General features: G+C 44.7%; 1 long non-coding RNA gene across 2 annotated transcripts in view; it reads left to right on the forward strand.

Annotated features, from left to right (window-relative positions):
• LOC109548126 (uncharacterized) overlaps nucleotides 1-20898 on the forward strand; it is a 95355-nt gene that overhangs the window by 9295 nt on the left and 65162 nt on the right. For both annotated transcript variants that reach the window (XR_012329888.1, XR_002174141.3), the window contains exon 4: nucleotides 11809-11966. This is a non-coding gene — a long non-coding RNA (uncharacterized lncRNA). The remainder of the gene's footprint in view (nucleotides 1-11808; nucleotides 11967-20898) is intronic.

Consider the following 20898-nt stretch of genomic DNA (forward strand, 5'->3'; position numbering starts at 1 on the left):
AGGCATCTTCAGGTGATAAAACACCCAGTTACTCCACATATGTTTATTGAGTGCCTGCCGTGCACCTGAAACCACACTAGGTGCTGGGCATGTCATGGAACAAGATGACTGGGAGTAGCGGATGCCAACGGTGCCACCCACATCCCCGGAGCGCATCTCAGAGGTGACCTGCAGACAGCTCCTGTACATGCTCGTGGCCTCCAGCCTCTCTCTGCCTGAGATGCCAGGGAGTTGAGATCCTAGGAGTGACCCTCGGCTAATCAAGGGTGGGAGTTGGTGGATAGACCCCTGAGCTTCCTTGTCCTGCAGAGGGATACTTTTGAGGCACATTTTATACCTCTACGAGGGACACCCGGGACTGGGCCTCAGTCGCCCACAGCTTTACCCCCCTCATTAACAAACTATGGCTTTCCTTCTTTCCTGTCACTTCCCCATTCGCTCACCTATACTTCCTGGGATCACTCCCTCAATAAGCAACCTGCTCTCACATCCTTATCTTAGCGTCTGCTTTGGGGGGAACCCAAACTAAGACCTCGGGCTTCTAAAATCCTTTCGATTTGCAACTGATGGCCCTGTTCCCTGCCCCTCTCCTCCTTCCCTGGGGACGCGGTCACCCCTTCCCGCAGTGGTATAATCTGCACGAAGGAAGGGACTTTAGTTGTGCTGTTCACTGCTGTATCTCGGGTGCTTAAAATACTGCCTGGCATGTGGCACATGCTCAAAAAATATTTGTTGATTCAGTGAATAATGATTATTGCTACACTGATGAATGGAGAGAGGAGTCCGAGAAACTGGAATGGAATGATTTGGGGGTAAATAACGGCAAAGTCTGTCTCCTTTTTGTATTTTATAAGTACTCTTAATATCCTGAAGATTTCATGCTTGGCCACTGTCTCCTCCAGACTGGGGGAAGGAGGAAGGAGGTGAGAACCCGAGCTGTGTCTGTGGCAGGCAGCGCTTGGCAGGAGGGGGAGGGTGCCTGTGAGGCTGGGCTCAGAGAAGCGGCTGTGAGTCACTAGTTCAGACTCAGAGGCAGCTGAAAGTGAGAGCGTCAGCATTGCCAGGGACTGTGCCCAGGAAGAAGCTAGATCTGCCCTTCGTTGGTTCTGCGCAGAATTCCTGTGAAGATGAGAAGCTGAAGCAGGACCTCAGCTCCCACTGAGGGCTGGTCTATGCTAATTTTTAGCAACAGTGTCAGGAGCTCATAGACTGAATAAGATCTTGTATCAAGTCCCTGAGTTTTGAATGAAGGATGTGCTTTTTGAGCTCTTTCCCCCCCTGAGGCCATCTGATGGCTGTTGGGTAAAATTCAGACTCAGACTGAGAAGTTGTTTTTTTCTAAGAGTTTATTCCAGGCCAGTAATTCTCTTCTTTGGCCTCTGATGTCACTTTTTGGCAGTTCCTGGTTCTAGAGCCTTAGCGTCTTGGTTAATCCATAGCTACTGGGAAAGATGCCTTATGGGTGTGTAGACTGGCTTTCCAAAGTGATGTGCTCAGTAGTGTTGGTGAGAAAGAATATCTTGGATTTGTATAAAGTTTTACATTTTGCAAAGTACTTTCCCCAGACATTACTTCCTTTAATTAGCATCTCTAATATTTGCCCATTACAATCACCTAAAACGTCGCCTATCTAGGAATAGATCTAACAAAACATATGCAAGACCTCGTCACTGGACACATCATATCATTATTGAAAGAAATTACAGAAAACCTAAATAAATGGAGGGCTAGACCATGTTCATAGATTGGAAGGCTTAATACTTCAAAGAGGTCAGTTCTTTCCAAATTCATCTTTAGATTCAATGCAATCCCAATCGATATACTAGCAGGTTTTACATTGTGGAAATAGACACGCTGATTCTAAAATTCTTATGGAAATTCAAATGGCCAAGAAGAGTAAAGATAATCTTGAAGAAGAAAAAGAAAGCTGGAGGGCTTCCCTGGTGGCGCAGTGGTTGAGAGTCCGCCTGCCGATGCAGGGGACACGGGTTCGTGCCCCGGTCCGGGAAGATCCCACATGTGGAGCGGCTGGGCCCGTGAGCTGTGGCCGCTGAGGCTGCGCGTCTGGAGCAAAAAAAAAAAGAAAGCTGGAAGATGTATGCCAGCAGGATCAGAGGTATGATAAGTCTGTAGTGCTTAGGACAGTGTGGCATTCCTGCCTCTACTCCATTTTGTTTTAAGATGTCCTTGTTTGTATGGTTCTGAAAGCTGTGATGGGGAGTGTGGGAAGCATAGAAGTCCCGGTGGGCATCTCTGCTTCCTTTCAGTTGTCTAAACCAGGCTGCAGTAAGCCTTTCCATAGGGTTTATGCTACACAACAACCATCACTCATGACTCAGGGCCACTACTGGAGATTCAGGCAATCCATTCTCCACCTGGGAGCAAAGCACCCCTTTGCTTAAAACTCTGTGATGCTTTCCCATTGGAGTAAGGACAGCCTCAGTTTCTTAACTGGACTTAAAATAACCCTTCACATTCTGGCCCCTGCCTGCCTTTCCAGCTTGACTTTCGTCCATACTCACCAACCCTTTCGGACGCCTTCAGTTCCTTAGCTACGCACAGACTGCAGTCCTAGGTTCTGGCCATTAGCACATCCTTCTGCCTGACGCATTCTTCTTCCTCCTGATCCGCCCCCCACCCCCCGCCCTTTTTGGCCAACTCCTACTTACCTTCCATGTTTGGGTTTAAACTCTGGCTCTTTGGGGAGCATGGATCTTTGCCTCCTTAGACTGGGTGCAGCCTCCTTGTCACACACACAATGCACCCATTACTTCTCCCTCTTCAAAGCCCTCTGAACCCTTGTTCAGTGTCTCTCCTTCCAGCAACATGAGAACAGGGCCAGTGTCTGTCTTGTTCACCACCATGTCTCCTGCTCCTAAAACAGTGCCTGGCACTGAGGAGATGCTTAATCCATATATATCAAACACAAAAATAAATATGTGAATGTATAAATTAAATCCATACTTGAAAGGCTGTCTTTGTAAAATCGAACCTCTTGACAAACTTCACAGTTGGGCAAACATCACCGGTTTATGACACGTTGGTGCCACGAGTGAAACTCTAAAAGTGCTGGTCAGTGCCATTCCAGAGTTACCAAAGCCTGCCCTCTTTGCCTATGTGCTTGTCAGACCGGGTCAGAGAGTGTGGCTAGAACATGGCTAACCATCTCCACCCCTGGAGAAATAAAGCCAGTGTGCATTGGTGGTGTCATCTTTGTGGGTGAAGGACAGGGCGTGGACCCATTCTCTTTGGTAAGCAGGAGAGTGACGTTTTCTGAAAACCAGAGGTTCTGTCTTGTTGGTTGGTTATAGCAGGAAGCCATCCTGCTGGGCTAGACCAGCAGTGCTGTGGATGCCAGGCTGTGTCCAATGGGGATGCTTTAAAGTCCCTGGAAGGTTATAATGACGCCTGTAAGTCACCCCAGGACTTTATCTTACCGTTAGTGACCGTGTAGCAGCCTCTCCTTGCTTTAGGATGGACACGTCTGACTGTTGATCACGGGAGCCTGGGGAACCACCATGTCCTCAGGTCCCATCTCAGTGTATGATGTGTTTTTCAGATGAACAAATGTATAGTTGAATGTATGTATAGATGTATAAATGAATGTATAGTTGGTGTGAATGTCAGCTCACAAACTCAGATGTTCAAAAATATTAAACTTCTTTGTATTAAGTCATCTTGGGTTTATCCCACGTGTTGAACTGGTGGGAAGTTAAGTTTCAGTGATAACTGGGTCTTCCCCACAGTGTCCCACCTTCTCCAGGTTACACGAAGACCTTGAAACCTTAAGCTCTAAAGCCTCATCTGAAATACTCTGCTTGTCCTGAGTCCCACTGGCTACTCTGGGACCCCTATGTCCCTGGTGCATGTTCCTTTAGGCCCTTGCTGTGTCTGTGCCACATTTGGGGCAAGGGACTCTTGAGAAGACTTGAAGCCTTGGTGTCTGGGGCTCAGCACCCCTAGCTGCACCAGATAGCTGGCTATCCCTTCAGATCTTGCTGGAAAGCAATGCATGGCTCCCCAGTGCAGGCTGGAAGATTCTCTCTTGCTACTCTTACTCCACTCTGAGGACACACCTCTTCACTACATTTCCTTAGCTCTTGTCTCTCCCCTCCCCAACCCCCCACCTCCCAAAAATGTAAAGGAGTCATTGATTTGTAGCTTCCTTGCTTTCTGCTCAACAAAATCCAGAAAGTAAGCCATTCCAAAGGGCCTGGCGACGGGCTCGAAATCAGAGGAAGGACAAAATAGCGGAGAGCAAACCTGAGCTATAATCTGTTATAGACGGAATCACGAGATGTTACTGTTAACAGCGATATCTTAAAAAAGAGACTCCTCTTTATAGTAACTGAACTGCCTTTGGGACATGCTCAGTAGTACTGCATCTCAGCGCTGGAGAAGGGAGAAGTGGAACCCTGCGGTCATTTAAGTAACTTCTGCATTTTGGTAACAAGTACAAACTCCACAGATGCATAGTTAAGCAAGAAAGGTATTTTTCCTTGTTCAGTTTTTTTTTGATCTCCCCCTCGCTCCCATTTTGGGATTGATATTCTCCTATGCAAAGCAGATCAACATACCTCTATTCTTGCAGATTTCCTTTGGCTTTGAGTCATGCAGGGGTGAGATAGTTGGAAACGGTATGATTTTGAGAGGAAGCTGGCTTTTCCGAAGGCTTCCGTTTGGGGTGAGCCTTAACTGCACCTGGATTTCTTGCAGTTTCTTACAAAGAAACTTCCTTTTGAGAGTCAAAATGTTTCAACTAAAGTTATTTTCAACCAGAGGGAAATGTTTGAGAGCTCAGCCTTTGTTAGCCCAAAGAACATTGTTTCATCCATAGTGATTGAAATAGTAATTTCCTTTGGGAAGCCTTTGCCATTGAAACAAACTTTGATTTTGGAAGCAAATATTTTGACTTTAAAGATGGCATCCAAGAGTTACAACTCGTTCTAATAACTCCCCAGCCGTTTATTGTAGTGCTGTGACAGTAAGGTTCTTTGAGTTTGAACAAGGAAACTTGCTTGGCTGATGTTAAGAGGAGGTGTAGTTCAGTGGTGGGGAGCAGACCCCTCACAGCCAGGCTGCCTGGGTCTGCAGTCCTCACTGTGCCACTTTCAAGCTGGAATCTTGCCCAAGTTATGTAATTGTTCTGAAACTCAGTTTCTGCATCTATAAAATGGAGGGTGATGGTAATATTGGGTTGGCCAAAAAGTTAGTTCAGGATTTTCCATAACATCTTAGGGAAAAATCCAAATGAACCTTTTGGCCAACTCAATATTTACTTCCCAAGATTGTTATAATTACTAAAGAATTAATGTAATAAAAAGCCCTTAGAGAAATCCAATAAGGGCCGTAGCTTAGTATTGTATCCATGTTAATTTCTTGGTTTTGATCATTGTACTGTGATTACATAGGGTACTGTCATTGAAGCAAGCTGAGCAAAGGGTCCACAGGAATTCTATAGTATTTCTAGGTGAATCTAAAATTATTTCAGAATAAGAAGTTAAGAAGAAAGCACTTAGGGAACTATATTTGATTGTGTGATTCTTTGAATAAGGTTTGTCTTTGACATGAGGCAGTAAGCTCTCTGAAGTTAAGCTACGTGACTGCCTCTCCCCCAGCACCTAGCACAGTGCCTGGCACGTAGCAGGCCTTCAATAAATATTTATTGACTGACTGAATAAAGAAGGTGAGATGCTGAAGGCCCTGGCCAGTAAGCAACAAAAGAGAGACAAACCACTTCCTGTATCTGGGGGGTGGGAGGAAAGAGGAAGCAAGAGGCCATGCACTGATTTATTTTCATTTATTTATTTATTTATTTATTTATTTATTTATTTATTTATTTTGAAATGGTCCCTTGGACTATATTGGTTGTAATACTGAGGTAACCAATTGACCTTGCTCAGTGAAAATACCTCTAACACAATGAAAAAAATCAACTAGTTATAACATCCAATTCATATATACGATTCAAATAAAAATAGATATTATTTGCTTCAATGTATAGCAAGTTTAATACATTAGTGTTTACAAAATAAAAACTGTATTCTACTGAAATTTTTCTTGTGCTTCCCCCTTATCACTAAGCATGAAAGACCAGAAAAGTATGATACTTAAGGAAACTTATTTATGGATTTAAAGATGCAGTTTGTGCGGTCATGAAAGACAGATAAGTATTAGTTGGAAGATTACCACATCTTTAAACATTTTTGCTTATTAAAATCTACAAACTTGAACCATAAGACACAATTAAAAAAAACCCCACAGAATTTCTCAAAATAGATGAGAATACAGGAAACGTTTCATTGAACTACTGAGATACTAACCAGTTCTATGGCTGATATTAAAAACTGAACAATCTATGTAAATCGTATTCATACTATTTCTACGCACAGTGAACAATACAATCACAATAATCAACCTGAAGCTAGCAACAAAGTTGCAAGGTCCATAAAAAGCTTCTTGGCACAATTAAAACATTTAGGAAGGGAAGAAAGCCTTTTAATAGTCTAAAAGTTGTTTGCTGGTGTTTCTACTGTAAAGCTATTCTACAAATCAAAATGAAAAAGGAATTATACATGTGACACATGCACTGATTTTTAGTAGAGCCTTCAACACACGCACACACACCCCAAACTGGGAAAGTAGTTTGAGTATGTGGGAGGGGGAAATTTCTCCCTTACCCCTCTTGCAGTTCTTTGGCCTGGTCATATAATTAAATGGACACAAGACAGATTAACAGGAGAACAAAACCAATTTAATTTGTATGCATGGAGGTCTCATAGAAATAGGACCCTTGAAGCGACCAAAGCAGGCTGTTTCTATATCATTTTTCGACAAGGAAACAATTTTTTGTGTGAAGATTTAACAAAGGGCCTTGTGCTTGGGATAGCAGACTAATGAAGAAGTAACAACGTTTGTTTATACAGTTTTCTCAGCCTTGAATTCCCTAACTCGGGTGATGAGGATACTTTCTACCCTCCTGATGTAGGGAGGTTACTTTTACATGGGAGATTTATTTCCTACTTTCAAGGGGAAGGAGGGGGTGCCATTGTGTGTTTTTATATCATTTTTCCCACGGGCTGTTTCTTAAGTAACTTTAACTCAAAATAATCAATGTGGCATGTCTTGGGGCAGCCTGTTATGAGTCCCAGCAAGTCCAGTGCCTGGGTCAGTGGTATGCAGGGCACTGGCAATATGAACAGGGCAGCCAGATTATTCCGAAAGTCAAGTAACGCAGCTGAAGCATCCCAGAGGCGAGTGACCACAAGAACGTGGGATGGATGAATGTCACCCAAATCTTGGGTGGCTCGGTTTGGTAAATAAACGTAGATCATTGTAGGGGAGGCATAACTTTATCTCTACCCTTCTAGGGTCTCTGCTGGTCCTGAGAATTAAATTGACATAATACAGAATAAGAGGAGACAAGCATATAGATTTTTGCATGTACATGGGAGCTGCCAGAGGAAAAGGAAGACCCAAAAACGCTGATAGGCCCAAGTGCTCATATACTAGGTTGAACAAAGAGTAGCAATTGTGGAAAAGTTTACTAAAATATATGGGGATACTAAAAGGAGATAAGAGTAATCCTAACAAGGTCTGTTTGTATGGATTTCTCTCTGCTTTGACTCCCCATCTCTGGTGATGATAATATTTCTTTCCTCCTGGTATAGGGAGTGTTACCAAGTCCAAACTCATACTGCTTGCTGCAAGACAGGCCAATAAATTGAGAGATGAGTTGGTGGGGCGAGGAATAGTGACTTTATTCAGAAAGCCAGCAGACTGAGAAGATGGTGGACTAGTGTCCCAACAATTTATCTTACCCAAGTTAGAATTCAGACTTCTTTTACACTAAAAGGGGCAGGAGTGTGGCCGATTGTTGCAAACTTCTTGGTGCTGAATCCTTCTTTCTTGCAGCTGTCTATGTAGGTCTGGTCACAATGTTCCTATAAACCTCCAATAAGACAAATATTATTCCCTGTTCTGCAACATTTTATCTCTCTGTGAATGGAAGAGTGTTATACATTTAAAGGTCAGAGCCTTGAGAATGGGCTATCCTGTGTATATCCTGTTTATTTCTGTCTATAGGCAACATTCTTTTACAAAAGCTGCAGAGCCAGCATGACTAAGCATAGGCAACAGAGCACAAAGGTTAGAGCTAAAGGAATAGATCCAATATGGGGGCAGGTTTATTCTTCTCTGTTACAGGAGGGCATCTTTCACATGGGAGTATTAACTCCTGCCTTCAGGGAAAAAAGGGAGGTCAGAATGACATTCTTGCATCTGCTGTTCTTTAGCTCAAAATAGCCCTTATGCCAAGGTGGCATTTTTTTTTTTTTTTTTTTGCGGTACGCAGGCCTCTCACTGTTGTGGCCTCTCCCGTTGCGGAGCACAGGCTCCGGACACGCAGGCTCAGCGGCCACGGCTCACGGGCCCAGCCGTTTCGCGGCATGTGGGATCCTCCTGGACCAGGGCACGAACCCACGTCTCCTGCATCGGCAGGCAGACTCTCAACCACTGTGCCACAATGTGGCGTATTTTGAGGTGACACATTCTGCCACCTTTCACCATCTTTTTCTGTACTCAAATGTTAAATGCAATCACAATTATTTTAACGCTGTCTAAGGAGTGATGGAATGCTACCTATGTTGCTAGAATATACTGGGAAATAGGGAAAGAAGGTCAACCTCCGGAATTAAGTTGTGCCGCGGGCAGCATCAGAGTCACACCAAGTGAGCAATAAGCCAATCAGAATATCACAGAGTTTCAACTGATAACACTTTCTATGATTTGAAAGTATTTTAGGTATCGAGAGAGCCTTTGATGTATTTGTGCCTCTGAGAAATACAAAGTGTTTTGGTGGGAACTAGGTTTCTATATTATAGACGGAATGTTAAATCAGACTTTTCAAACAATTCCCAGGCAAAAGCCTGGAAAAGAGCCTGAAAGCATTTCCTAGAAGTTATTCACAATGCCTGAATTACATACTCTGTCTATACCACGTACAATACAAAAAGTTTTGTTTAGAGTTATTTTCCACAATGTCAAATAGTTACCACTCAGTGTTTTGCTTCAGTATATATCCTATCATTGGGGAGGGTGAGATGTGTGATGAATATTCTACAGCTCATAGAACTGGACAGAACCATTTCAGAAACTGTCTGAAACCATATACAATCCCATGTCCCTGTCTTTTGAAGTAAAAGGCTTTAGTCTCCCAGGCCTCCCATGAGTCTCAAAAGGGTGACTCAAGAGTTAATAATTAGGAAATGTAAAGATGTAGAAACAAAGAATAGCTCCTGGGCTGGGAAACTGGTATTTAGACAATAAATCTGCCACACAGCAGAATCACTGAACTCCCAGTTCCCTGAAGGATATAGATATACAGGCCTGACCCACACTCCTAAGTTGTTTTTACAGGAAGCCAACCCCTACCATATGAAAACTGCTGACGGCAAGCACATAGACCCTAGACCAGCTGAAGCCAGAAGGTTGATGATACTTGGAACCACATTGATGCCAACCAGTCGGAGAATTGTTCATGAGCTGATCCCACACCCTGCAACCCCTCCCTCACACTGCCTTTCAAATCCTTTCCCTGAAAGCCATTGGGGAGTTCTGCTCCTTTGAGCATGAGCTGCCCATTCTCCTTGTTTGGAGCCCTGCAGTAAATACTCTACTTTTCTTTACCACCACCTGGTGTCAGTAGATCGTCTTTACTGCATATGGGTGAGTGAACCCAAGGTTGGGTCCTTAGTGCCCCCAAGTTGGGACCTGGTTCTTTAAAGCCATGAACTGTGTCTGTGAATCATCTTTGTTATTCTAAACCTCCCTCCTCATATACCATATTGTTCTGCAAATAGTTGGTAGATTTTGTAAAGCTCTCCGTGGTGTTCTATTAGTATATAGAGACTTACTAATCAGTTGCATTTCTAAACATTCTGAGTGGACTTATTATAAAATAAATATGTGTTTATTGCAACGAAAGCAAAAGGTACAGAAAGGCATAAAGAAAATAAAGCTCAATCATAATTGCACTATATAACAATAAGCACTGCTGACAGCTTCACATTTAACCTAGACTCAGAGATGTTTTTCTGCACAAGAGTGGATTTATTTAATGCACAGTTAATAACCTGGTTTTTTTTTTACCCAATTTTTGTTTGGAGAATGCCTATAATTAAGTATAGATCAACATCATCATCTTTAATGATATTATGTATGGGCTGTAATTTCAACCTCTATTGTTGAACATTTAGGGTATGTCCATATTTTCTCTATTATATGTTAAAGTTCAGTGGATATCTTTTAATATACTTCGGGGGAAAAATTCCTGGGAGTGGAATTGCTGTGACTTCAGTTTAAATCTTGATTATATTCTAAATTGTTTAATTTTTAAGGACATGGTACATGTGTACATATGTCTAGTTTCCCCACCTTGACCGTAAACTTCTAGAATAGAAGGAAGAGACTGATGTTTGGATGTCTCTGTGTCCTTTACAAATCCTAGCACAGCCCTGGGGGTTGGCAGTACTTTTGGCTGCAAGTTATAGAACACCAGCATAAGAGTAGCTTAAATCAAAAAGCTGCTTAGTTAAATCTCCCATAATTAGAAGTCTGGGCATAGACAAGTAGGGGTTGGTGCAACAGCTCAGCAATGTCACCAAGGACCCAAGCTCCTTTTTCCCTCCATCTTCAGCACGCTCCAAGGACACTACATCCTTGGGCTTGCATCTCGCCATGGGGGATGCTTGCCCCAGCACCAGGCGTGTTATCTTCCCACTCCCTCATTCAGAGAGGAAAATATTTCCTAAAAGCCACTCAGGAGAATTTCCCTTCTCCCTTTTTGCCCAGAACTGGGTTGCAAGGCTCCTTCTAGCTACCAAGGAGGCTGGGAAAGTGAGTCTTTGGTGTTTGCAACTCCTCCTATGAGAGGAGGGAGTCAGGGAAAGGCTGTTGTGTGGGTCACCAACAAATGGGGGCAGTTTGTCAGGGCTCAAATCTTCTCTGAGTTGGCATCCCAGAGAATGTCTTTTCTCCCCTCCTCTTAGTCTCTCATGAAGAACTAATTCACGTGGTGTCACAATAGCTGTGGGACCCTCTGGGATAAAGAGGCTGTGACTGACAAAGACTCCTTGACCAAACTTGAGTCAGGCTCCTCTGAGCCCACTTCACAACTATGCCTCGACCTCAGCCTGTCCTTGCTGGGCCTGCAGAGCCCAGTTGCAGTAGCAAGGATCCTGCTAAGTCAGTTTAGGGAGAATACCGCCACCCTTGAGGGCCTATCACTCTGGCTGCCTTGAGCAAGAATCCTGTTTAAGTTGGTTTAGCAAGAATTCCTGATCAGCACCCCATGTCTCCTCTTAGTAATTCTCCATCCACTGATACCCCCTCCCCCTCCCGGCTCCTTGGCTATAAATCCCCACTTGTTCTTGTTGTATTAGGAGTTGAGCCCAATCGCTCTTCCCTCTTGCAATAGTCTTGACACCTACTATGATAGTCCTAAATAAAACACTCCTTCCCATTTAACAGGTGTCAGAATAATTTTTTCTTCAACAGTTATGGTGCCCTGACTGCTTCCTTCCTGAGCGTTTGGAGGGGCTGTCCTTGTTCTCGTGGGCGACCTCCAGGGGAAACTCAGGCCCCATAGAGGCTTAAGGCTGTGAGAGGTGGTACCACAGCCTCTCAGGGACTGAGGGAGACTTGGATCACTTCTGGTTTTAAAGCCTCCCTGTAAATTAAAAAACAAAGAGCAGAACCCTAACAGCATTATAAAATTTGCGATTTATTTTAAATGTTTGCCTTCAACAGATTAGTCCGTTAAATACAAAGAAAACATTGCAGTGAAACTGGACAGGAGGACCATTGTATCGGTTAGCAGTACTGACTCATGGCACACGGCATCTGGGGTGACCAGGATGAAGACAAGCTTCAAGCTGAAGGTTGAGCAGCATCTTCTTAAAACGCAGGTCTGTGCTTCTCAGTATTTCATTTGGAGGTCTTTGTAAATCTAAATTTGAGCTACTACATGAATGAGCGACCCCGGAAACAGCCCTCCTGAGCTCCCTGTGATAGGACCCTGGGCGAGAGTTGACCAAAAGGGCCCAAGGCCTCAGGTGCCACCATTTCACAATTAGTTACTCATTTTGTTTCCTCCTGTCTGATTTCCCCTTCCCCACCAATGCCTGCTTTCCTCCTCGCCTAAACCCTCCATTCTCTTATGAGCCCTTCTTCCCCTCCCCTTCTTTCCTTCCTTCCTTCCCCCTTTTGAAAGTTGGGTCCTCTTGGGCACTGGAAAGGACTGGAATCTGGGATCTGGCTGGAGGCCAGCAGGGGAGAGGGGAGCACCGGGGGGGTCACACCGGGGTCCCATCCGCTGCTGCGTGGGAAGAGAGGAAGTGAGGCTGTGTGTGCTTCCTTGCGCCTCCCCCCTGATCCCCTCTGGTCCCAATTCCTGGCTGTGGCAACAGTCAGCAAACACTGACATAAAAGCACTGACAGTGTCCACCATCCCAGCATCGTTCTGCCCAGGATTCCTCTTTGTTGAGGAGTTCCTTACAACCTCAACTCAGGAAGAATTTTTTTCTTTCTCCTATGACCAGAGTGGGTTGGAGGGTGGGTGGCCCCCACTTCGGGAGTGGCCACCCCCAGTGCTGGTTGGGAGTTTGATTAGTCTGGGCGGAGAGTGAGGAAACACTGTCCTCTTGACTCGGATCTGGGGAGAAATCCTGGAGCCTCCTTGGCTCTGAGCGCCCATCCCTCTGTCTGCAACACCAACTCCCCCTTCCCCCCCCTTTTTTTTAAATTTCAGAGTCTTAATGGAGCCAAGACCCTAATGGTGCCAGGTCATCCAGTCCTGGTATTGGTTCCCCAGGTCACTCCTGAGCTGTCCCTCAGTCTTGTCCGCATGGCCTTGGGGAGGGTGGGGCTCTCCACCGCTTTGTGTCGCAGAGACTCGGAGCCCTCCTTGGGGCCCTGTCCACACAGGCACTCCCTCCTGCGGCTCTGCTGTGGGCATCCCTGGGGCTTTGCCCCAGACCAGGGCACAGCCACTCCTTTCTTCTCCCCTCTGATACTAGCTCAGGGAAAACCTTTACTGGACTTTTCAGTCGTTACCTATAGGCTTCTCTGTTCTTCCCAAGTGTTTAGACTTCGGGGATTGGAATCTGAATGTTCTCACAGAGGCAGTTCTCAGCTTCCTCCCCTCTCACTACTTTCTTGAGAAAAAGAACATGGAGTCCAAGATTTGCCTAAAAGGGACAGAGGGCCACGGGGGCAGATATCTCAGAAATGGGACCCCACTTCCGACCGTTCATCAGATGGCACAGTGCCCAGCCTTCAGGAAATGGTTGTTGAAAAAACGAACGAGTGAGAGAATAAATGAATGCAGGGCACCTGGCCTGGAGTTGCAGGGTTGAATTCATATCCCAGCCCCTAGCTGACCTATTTCTGTGGGTCCCAGTGACCTCATCCATAAAGGAAGGAAGGAAGGGATGAGCTCATCCCCTGGATTCCTTCCAGCCCCCTAAACTCTAGATTTTGTATCCACATGGGAAAACAAATGCCACCATCCCACTGAACTTGGCCCGGGCAGAAGCCCTCCTGAGGGATTTAGGCCTAGTACACAATTGCCTCCACATATATTTTCCCTTCTCTCAAATGCCATCTCCCCAAAATCACCGAAACAAGCTGTTGATAGGGAAAGGCTGAGTTTATTGCTCACGGTGATGGGGAGAACCACAGCCATAGAGGGAGGGCCAAGTTGGAGGATTTACTGAGACTTTGAAGACTGGCTTTGGGTGGCTCTTTCAATGTGGAGGTTACACATTTGATCAGGATTGGTAAGAATTGTGATATAACATTAGAAAATTTTCAAAATATGGTAATTTTCAAATAAAGCTAAAAATCATGACACTCATACAAATATAAATGAACACATGTTAAAGTCTTTATTTAGCTCGTTATTAATGAGAGCTAGTGAGATGTTACAACCAGTTCAAATGAGAAGTTAAAGAAGCCTCAATGTATATGGAGTAAAGGAATGTTGAAATACATTTACAAATAGATGAAAAATGGCTTTTCCCTTGGGGGATTGGGAGGGAAGTCAATGGCATTTCCATAGGACAGAATTTATTTGTATGTCTATAAACAAGAATTATTTGCATTGCTATCACTTATCTACAATTTACAGAGTTGTAAAATAGCTCAAAGACAGTGAAAGGGTCCCTGTAGCATCACATTCAGGTAACCTGGAAGTGCATGCTCTAAATGATGAATAGTTTTCCACTGAAGCACATTTTTTTCCCTACGCAATATTTATAAAGCACTTAATATTTGCAAGGAGTGATTGAATACATTGGAACTGATAGTCTATCTGGAGATTTAAGTTACAAAGACTTGAGCTATTTCCCTTCATCATTCTGATACGTGACATATTGACTATAGTTCCTCCAAGTGACATAGGATATTTACAAATTGAGTTCCATCATAAAGGTTTCCTCAGGGGAAAAACGAAAGGTTCCACTGCTTTAAAAAGTTTGAAAACACGGATCCTTGTCCAACGGCTGCATTTTTGTAGAAGACAGAATTAAGGCTCAAAGGGGGTAAGTGACCTGCTCTAGGGCACACAGCTTGTTAATTGACCTCTGGTTGCAAGATGGGGTTTGAGGGCCAAGAAGCGTTCCTTTTGGCATTATTAGGTGACACAAAGAACTCTCCTGGAAGGAAGGACTTAGGAAGCAGGCTGAAACAGGTGGTTTTCATCTCCTGTGCTCTGGGAAATCTGCTCCCATCCCTCTAATTGGATGTTGGGAGCTTCAAACTTGCCATCTATGTTCTATCATTGCTTAGAACCCCTAATTATACCTTGGAATTTGGCTCAAGTGCAGCTTAGAGGATGTTCATTAATAGTGCTGACAGGGACACTCAGCATTTATAAAATTCTTTACAGTAATCTAAGTCCCAACATTGTTCTGGTGCGTTAAGGAAGCATGTTCGCTCCCAGCTGAAAGATGACTTAAATTCAGAGGATGGAGACTGGCTGACCGTGAGTTGTTCTTCTAGTGTCCCAGTTTGAATTCAAAGCTTTACAGTCCTTGCTTTCATCAGCCCAAGGAAGCTCCTTGCTGAATTACATCCAGGGCTTAATTCACCAAAGTTGGAGGGATCTGTCCTTGGCATTTCATAACCAGTCTCAGTTTCCTATCTCTTGGCCATCGTGTTGTCAAAAACCTCATATTCTTGTTTGCATGACCAGTTTATAGAGAAGCTTTGTTTCCACAGACAGACTGTGGTTCCATCTGGCCCTGCCACCGACAGCCTTGTGATTCCAGATGGAAAAATCCCCATCCCTCCCCCTATTTCCAAAGCGGCCCCTACCCTGATTGTTTTATCTACAGCCAGCAACACAAATCCTCCACAGACAGTCTCTGTAGGGGTGGAAAGAGCCACTAATGAGGGAAACAGCTCATCCCTTCTTCCATCCTTAAACCCTGTGCTGTGTGAATGGAAAAAATCACACATCTGGCTGGAGTGGTTGAAAAGAGGGGCTTTAGGGCAAAGAAGCAGGGTAGGGCTTGCTTTCATCAAAGAAGATGTTAGGAAAAGGGCTGTTTGTTAAGAATAGCAGTAACGCCAAGGAAAATGATAACTTTCCATCGTGGCTGTAGCTATTCAACCATGTAAACTTTTTTTTTTTTTCTTCAGAAGACATCCTTGAGGAACCCTAAGTATTTAGCTGGAATCTTGTGCTGGTGGCCAATTGTCTCCATGTGTGTGCTTGGGAGAATAAAAGGAAACGAACTGGTTTTCTTTCAACACTGTCCTCACTCACCTGGCACCTGAGAAAGAAAGAGGGAGAGAGGAACAGGAGGGGAAAAGGAGAAGCTTTCTGAATCTGAGGAACAAAATTTCAGCTGCCCAGAGACTGTCTAGAGGGGTGTCCGCTTCTCCCGCCCTTCCGTCTCTCCCCTCACCACCTCCCCGGAGGCATCTGGGACCTCACTCTCACCACTTACCTCCTCCCCTCTCTGCTACAAGCGAGTCCAGATTTTTAGTAATCTGTTGACCATGTTGAAGTTTATCTGAGCCCCGTGCTCCCAGAGAGCCGGGGAGCTGGGACAGTGGAGAAACTGCAAAGGACAACCCTGCCCTCACGTATTCAGCTTATTCCCATCCCACTCTTCAGATGAGACCCACCCCACTACAGATGAGATCCATTCCAGCCTTCAGATGAGACCTGCTGTCCACTCTCCTCCCCACTCTCTTGCCTCTGTAAAACCCCTCCTGCCTTTTCTCGGAGATATTCTGCATTAATGAATGACCTCCCTCTTGCTAGAGCCTGAATAAGATCATCTCTTTAATTATCCAGTGTATTTCTTTCACACTGTGCTGCCCATCCTGGGAGTCTGAAATAGAACCATAAGCACATTTGGAGTTAGGAAGGGGAATAACCCCAGCTGGTCTTGGGAAAGATGTGAACAGCACCCAGTTAATGGACTGGAGGTAAGGGTTCCTTGAAGCATGCATCCTCCTTCTGGCCATGTTTTTCACTTCAAAACCTCAGAAGCAGTTGGCTTAAGACGGAGTTTATAGTATGCCTATGAAGCAAAACATAAATGCTCACTGTGAGTGTGTGGGGGTGGCAGCGCAGGAGAGGAGGGGTGCCGGAGACCCTCTTGGTGAGGGGCAGATGCAGTTTTGTTCCCTTCACAAAGACTCCTGTTTGCTTGCTGACCCGCTGAACGCCAGACCACTTCCCATTCAGTACTGGTTCTCTTCAAGTGTTGCTACGGCCAGGGCAGTTGTGTTTTGTACAGATTTGCCATTCGTCAGAGGTTGTTCCCAGAGGCCTGCGAGACAAGGACTTTTGTTGGGGGTCCGCTGGAGGAAGTTGGCTTTTCAAAATCAGGAACCTTTTTGGCTTGTTAAATGGAAAGAGGCGATGGCCTCTTTGGCCCTAGTGTGGGAGACCTGGGGAAGCCAGGTCTTAAAGTGCTCACTTAAAAATGCTGTTTTAAAAAATATGCAGTGAAATGCTAATAGCCAATAGTTTAATTAAAGAAAGACAGCACCTATAGTCTCAACATCCCAACATAATATAATAGGTGTTTACTGTTTTCATTTTATATATCAGATTCCAATCTCATATTTTTACAGTTAGTGGCAATACCGATTTATGTTTTTACACTCTTAACATGATGTCATATAATCATTTTATTGTGCAATACTATATGATATAATTCCATTGCCTTAATGGAGCATATGTTATCATATTAGACATTCAGCTTGTCTTTTTTCTTTTTCTTTGCTAGTGTTGATAATGCTGAAATTAACATTGTGAGATATAACTTTCTGTTTTTGAAGAATGAAACATAAATAACCGAGAGCTAATAAAGGGATTAATTAAGCTCCTACAACAGCAGTTCTCAAATCTTTTGTTCTCAGGGCCCCTTTACACTCGTAAAAGCAATTGAGAACCCCAAACAGCTTTTGTTTCTATATTCTGATATTTCCCATACTTTATTATAAATTATAACTGAGAAAAATCTAAATACTTAATATATTTTAAAATAACAATAAGACTCCATCGCATGTTAACATAAATTACATAATTTTTATGAACAATATATTTTTCCAAATTAAAGAAATTTATAAAAATGACATTGTTTTACATTTTTGCAAATCTCTTTAATTTTAGTTTATACATTCTCATATCCACTTCTGCATTGAATGTCTTGTGATATATTGTTTTGATGGAAGTATATGAAGAAAACCATCCTCCCACCCTGATTGTTTTATCTACCGCCAGCAGCAAAAATCCATGAGGATCTGTGAGGACAGTGTTGAAAGAAAACCAGTTCATTTCCTTTTATTCTCCCAAACACACACAAGGAGAAAATTGGCCACCAGCACAAGATTCCAGCTAAATACTTAGGATTCCTTAAGGATGTCTTTTGAAGAGAAAAAAAAAAAAAAGTTTACATGGTTGAATAGCTACAGCCACGATGGAAAGTTATCATTTTCCTTGGCGTTACTGCTATTCTTACAAACAGCCCTTTTCCTAAAGGGTTGGGAAAGGGAAGGGGAACCCTTAGGGGTCCTTGGACCACACTTTGAGAAACACTATCTTATAACATTTGCAGCACTCTACAAGGTATTTCTCGGATTTATTCTGTACTCAGAGATTAGATGATAGTGTAATTCAGCACTGAATTTTTGAAATTGAGGTCCCGAGGAGCAAGTCCCTTGGCTAAAGTCACCCAGCTGGTTGCAGTCACTTTAATTTATTCCAAACAATTCAGATGCCTCATCTGTCCTTTTGTCAGTTGTTGCATAAGGCTTGTGGGAGCACAGAGCTGCATAAAGGATCCCAGACTTCAAGTTGCTCACCAGCCAAGGGCTAGCCAAGCTCACAAATAAACAAGACCAAATCTAGGCAAACATCCCACTCCATTTGTGGAAGAGTTACTCTCTCTCTCTCTGTCAGTATTACGTACACACAGAAAAGTGCACAAATCATAACACGGCTCTACGAATTTTTCAGAAACTGAGCATATCCATATCATATCTCTTTTTAAGTCAATTTTTGGATGGCTTTTGTCAAGAGGCAGGGTGGCCCGGGAGAATTTGTAAACCTGGGATCTACTGATCTCTTGGGCTCTCTCTTCTTCTGTTAATGTAAGGTCTGGCTAAAAAAACCTCACCAAACTGTCGGCCCGTAACATTCTGAGTCTCTATGAGGGTACTTTGGAGGATTGTTTTGTGGCAGGGCTGATTGCGGATCATTTCTCAATTTAATTGGACTAGCTGGGGAATAAAGCAGGAAGCCTGCCATCTAGTGGCGAAAATAAATATTGGTCTCTTTCTCAACCCTTGGGCTGAGCTTTCAGAACCAGTCCTTTTTTTCTCACCCCCACTTTCCTTAATTACATGAGTTTTAATTGTGCCACAGTCACCATACTTAACTGTCTTAGCTACATTATAATGAGTGAAGGGAATACACTTGCGGTTTGGCTGACCACATGGGAGGGGAGGTCTCTTGCGTTCATAGTTAAGTGCTCCAAAACTCTGCCTTCAGGCTCAGGCATGCCCTCAGGGTGCATTTGCAGCAGACCAACAGGAAGCCGAAATTATAAGTTTCCGTAAGATTCTGTCTGTGCCGCAAGGCTTCAGCTTCCAGGGAGGGACGCCAGCTGGAGTTCCTTCCTACAGCATACCTTTAAAAGTGGGACTGTCCGCCTGCCGAGGCAGCGGACACGGGTTCGTGCCCCGGTCCGGGAGGATGCCACATGCCGCGGAGCGGCTGGGCCTGTGAGCCATGGACACTGAGCCTGCGCGTCCGGAGCCTGTGCTCCGCAACGGGAGAGGCCACAACAGTGAGAGGCCCGCGTACCGCAAAAAAAAAAAAAAAAAAAAAGTGGGACTGTCGGAGCTCTCCCCCTGCCCATCGACATAACAAAGAACAAAACTCTGGGCAGAGGCCCTGGGCATGGAAGAGGTCTGAGCTGGGGAGTAGCACTGAGAGCTGGGTTTCAGTGGAAGAAGCGGCCGGGTGCTGGAGGTGAGTGTGTGCAGTGACTGCGGAACAAACACACATTCTGTGGGTTCTTGAGAGTTATACCTCCTTCGTGTGTCCCTGCTCGGGGCCTTGTGGTGAATCACAGAGGGATGAAATCTCAACAGATAATCCATTCCTGGTTGGTAAAGAAACTGCACGGCATGACCAAGGTTCGGCAGGGGAAACTGGAGTTGTGGTACCCTTCCTTGAGACTCGAAAGAAACCAGCCTATATAATATCATGTGCCTGGCCCCAATTTATTTATTTTTTGGCCACGCTGCCTGGTTTGTGGGATCTTAGTTCCCCCACCAGGGATTGAACCCGGGCCACGGCAGTGAGAGCGCCAAGTCCTAACCAGTGGACCGCCGGGGAATTCCCAAAAACTATTTTTTTTTTTTTTTGTGGTACTCAGGCCTCTCACTGTTGTGGCCTCTCCCGTTGTGGAGCACAGGCTCTGGACGCTCAGGCTCAGCGGCCATGGCTCACGGGCCCAGCCGCTTCACGGCATGTGGGATCTTCCCGGACCGGGGCACGAACCCGTGTCCCCTGCATTGGCAGGCGGACTCTCAACCACTGCGCCACCAGGGAAGCCCCCCAAAACTATTTTTTAAAATAAGGATAAAAGATGCTTTTATGTCTACCTATCTCTTAGGGGGATAAAACAGGAATCGGTGGGTTATGAAATATGAAAGGCTAATAACCACTGGCCTACTAATTATTAATTTAAAATAATTATTGGACATTTCCTAGGGGCCAAACCCTGTACTGGGTCCTGGGGTTAAGGGTGGCAGAAACGCACAGTCTCTACTGTGGTGGAATTTATGGTCTAGAGGTGAAGACATTGAATGGATGTATGTATACATCTGTGGAGCTGATGACACTGGTGATATGTGTGAGTTAGGGAGAGTGTGTGTGTGTGTGTGTGTGAGTGGTACAGGAAGTAATAAAAGCAGGTGTAAGGTGGTGACACAGGAAGGGGCAGGGTGCATTCAGGGAACTGAAAGACAGTAGGTTCTTCCTGAGGGGGTGGGAGAGTGGAGGAGATGAAGCTGGAGGGGGTGCAGTGCTCACACAGGCTTGTACCACTTTATCCTCAGAAGAATGGGATGAAGAAGAAGGGCATGATCAGATTTGCATTTTGAAAGCTCACGCTGGCTGTAGTGTGCTGGACAGACTGCAGGAGGGCACAGGAGGGGAAGGAGGAGAGGAAGGGAAGCCAATTGGGAGGCCACTGTAATAGCCTGGGAACAAGGTCACGGGGGCCTGAGCTAGGGACATAGAAGAGAAAGGAGTGGAGAGAGGCCTCCCCAGGGACTGCAGCTCCGGGCTATTGTAGGCTCCTG

Source organism: Tursiops truncatus, chromosome 2 (genome assembly GCF_011762595.2).
Source record: "Tursiops truncatus isolate mTurTru1 chromosome 2, mTurTru1.mat.Y, whole genome shotgun sequence".
In the NCBI taxonomy this organism is placed as follows: Eukaryota; Metazoa; Chordata; class Mammalia; order Artiodactyla; family Delphinidae; genus Tursiops; species Tursiops truncatus.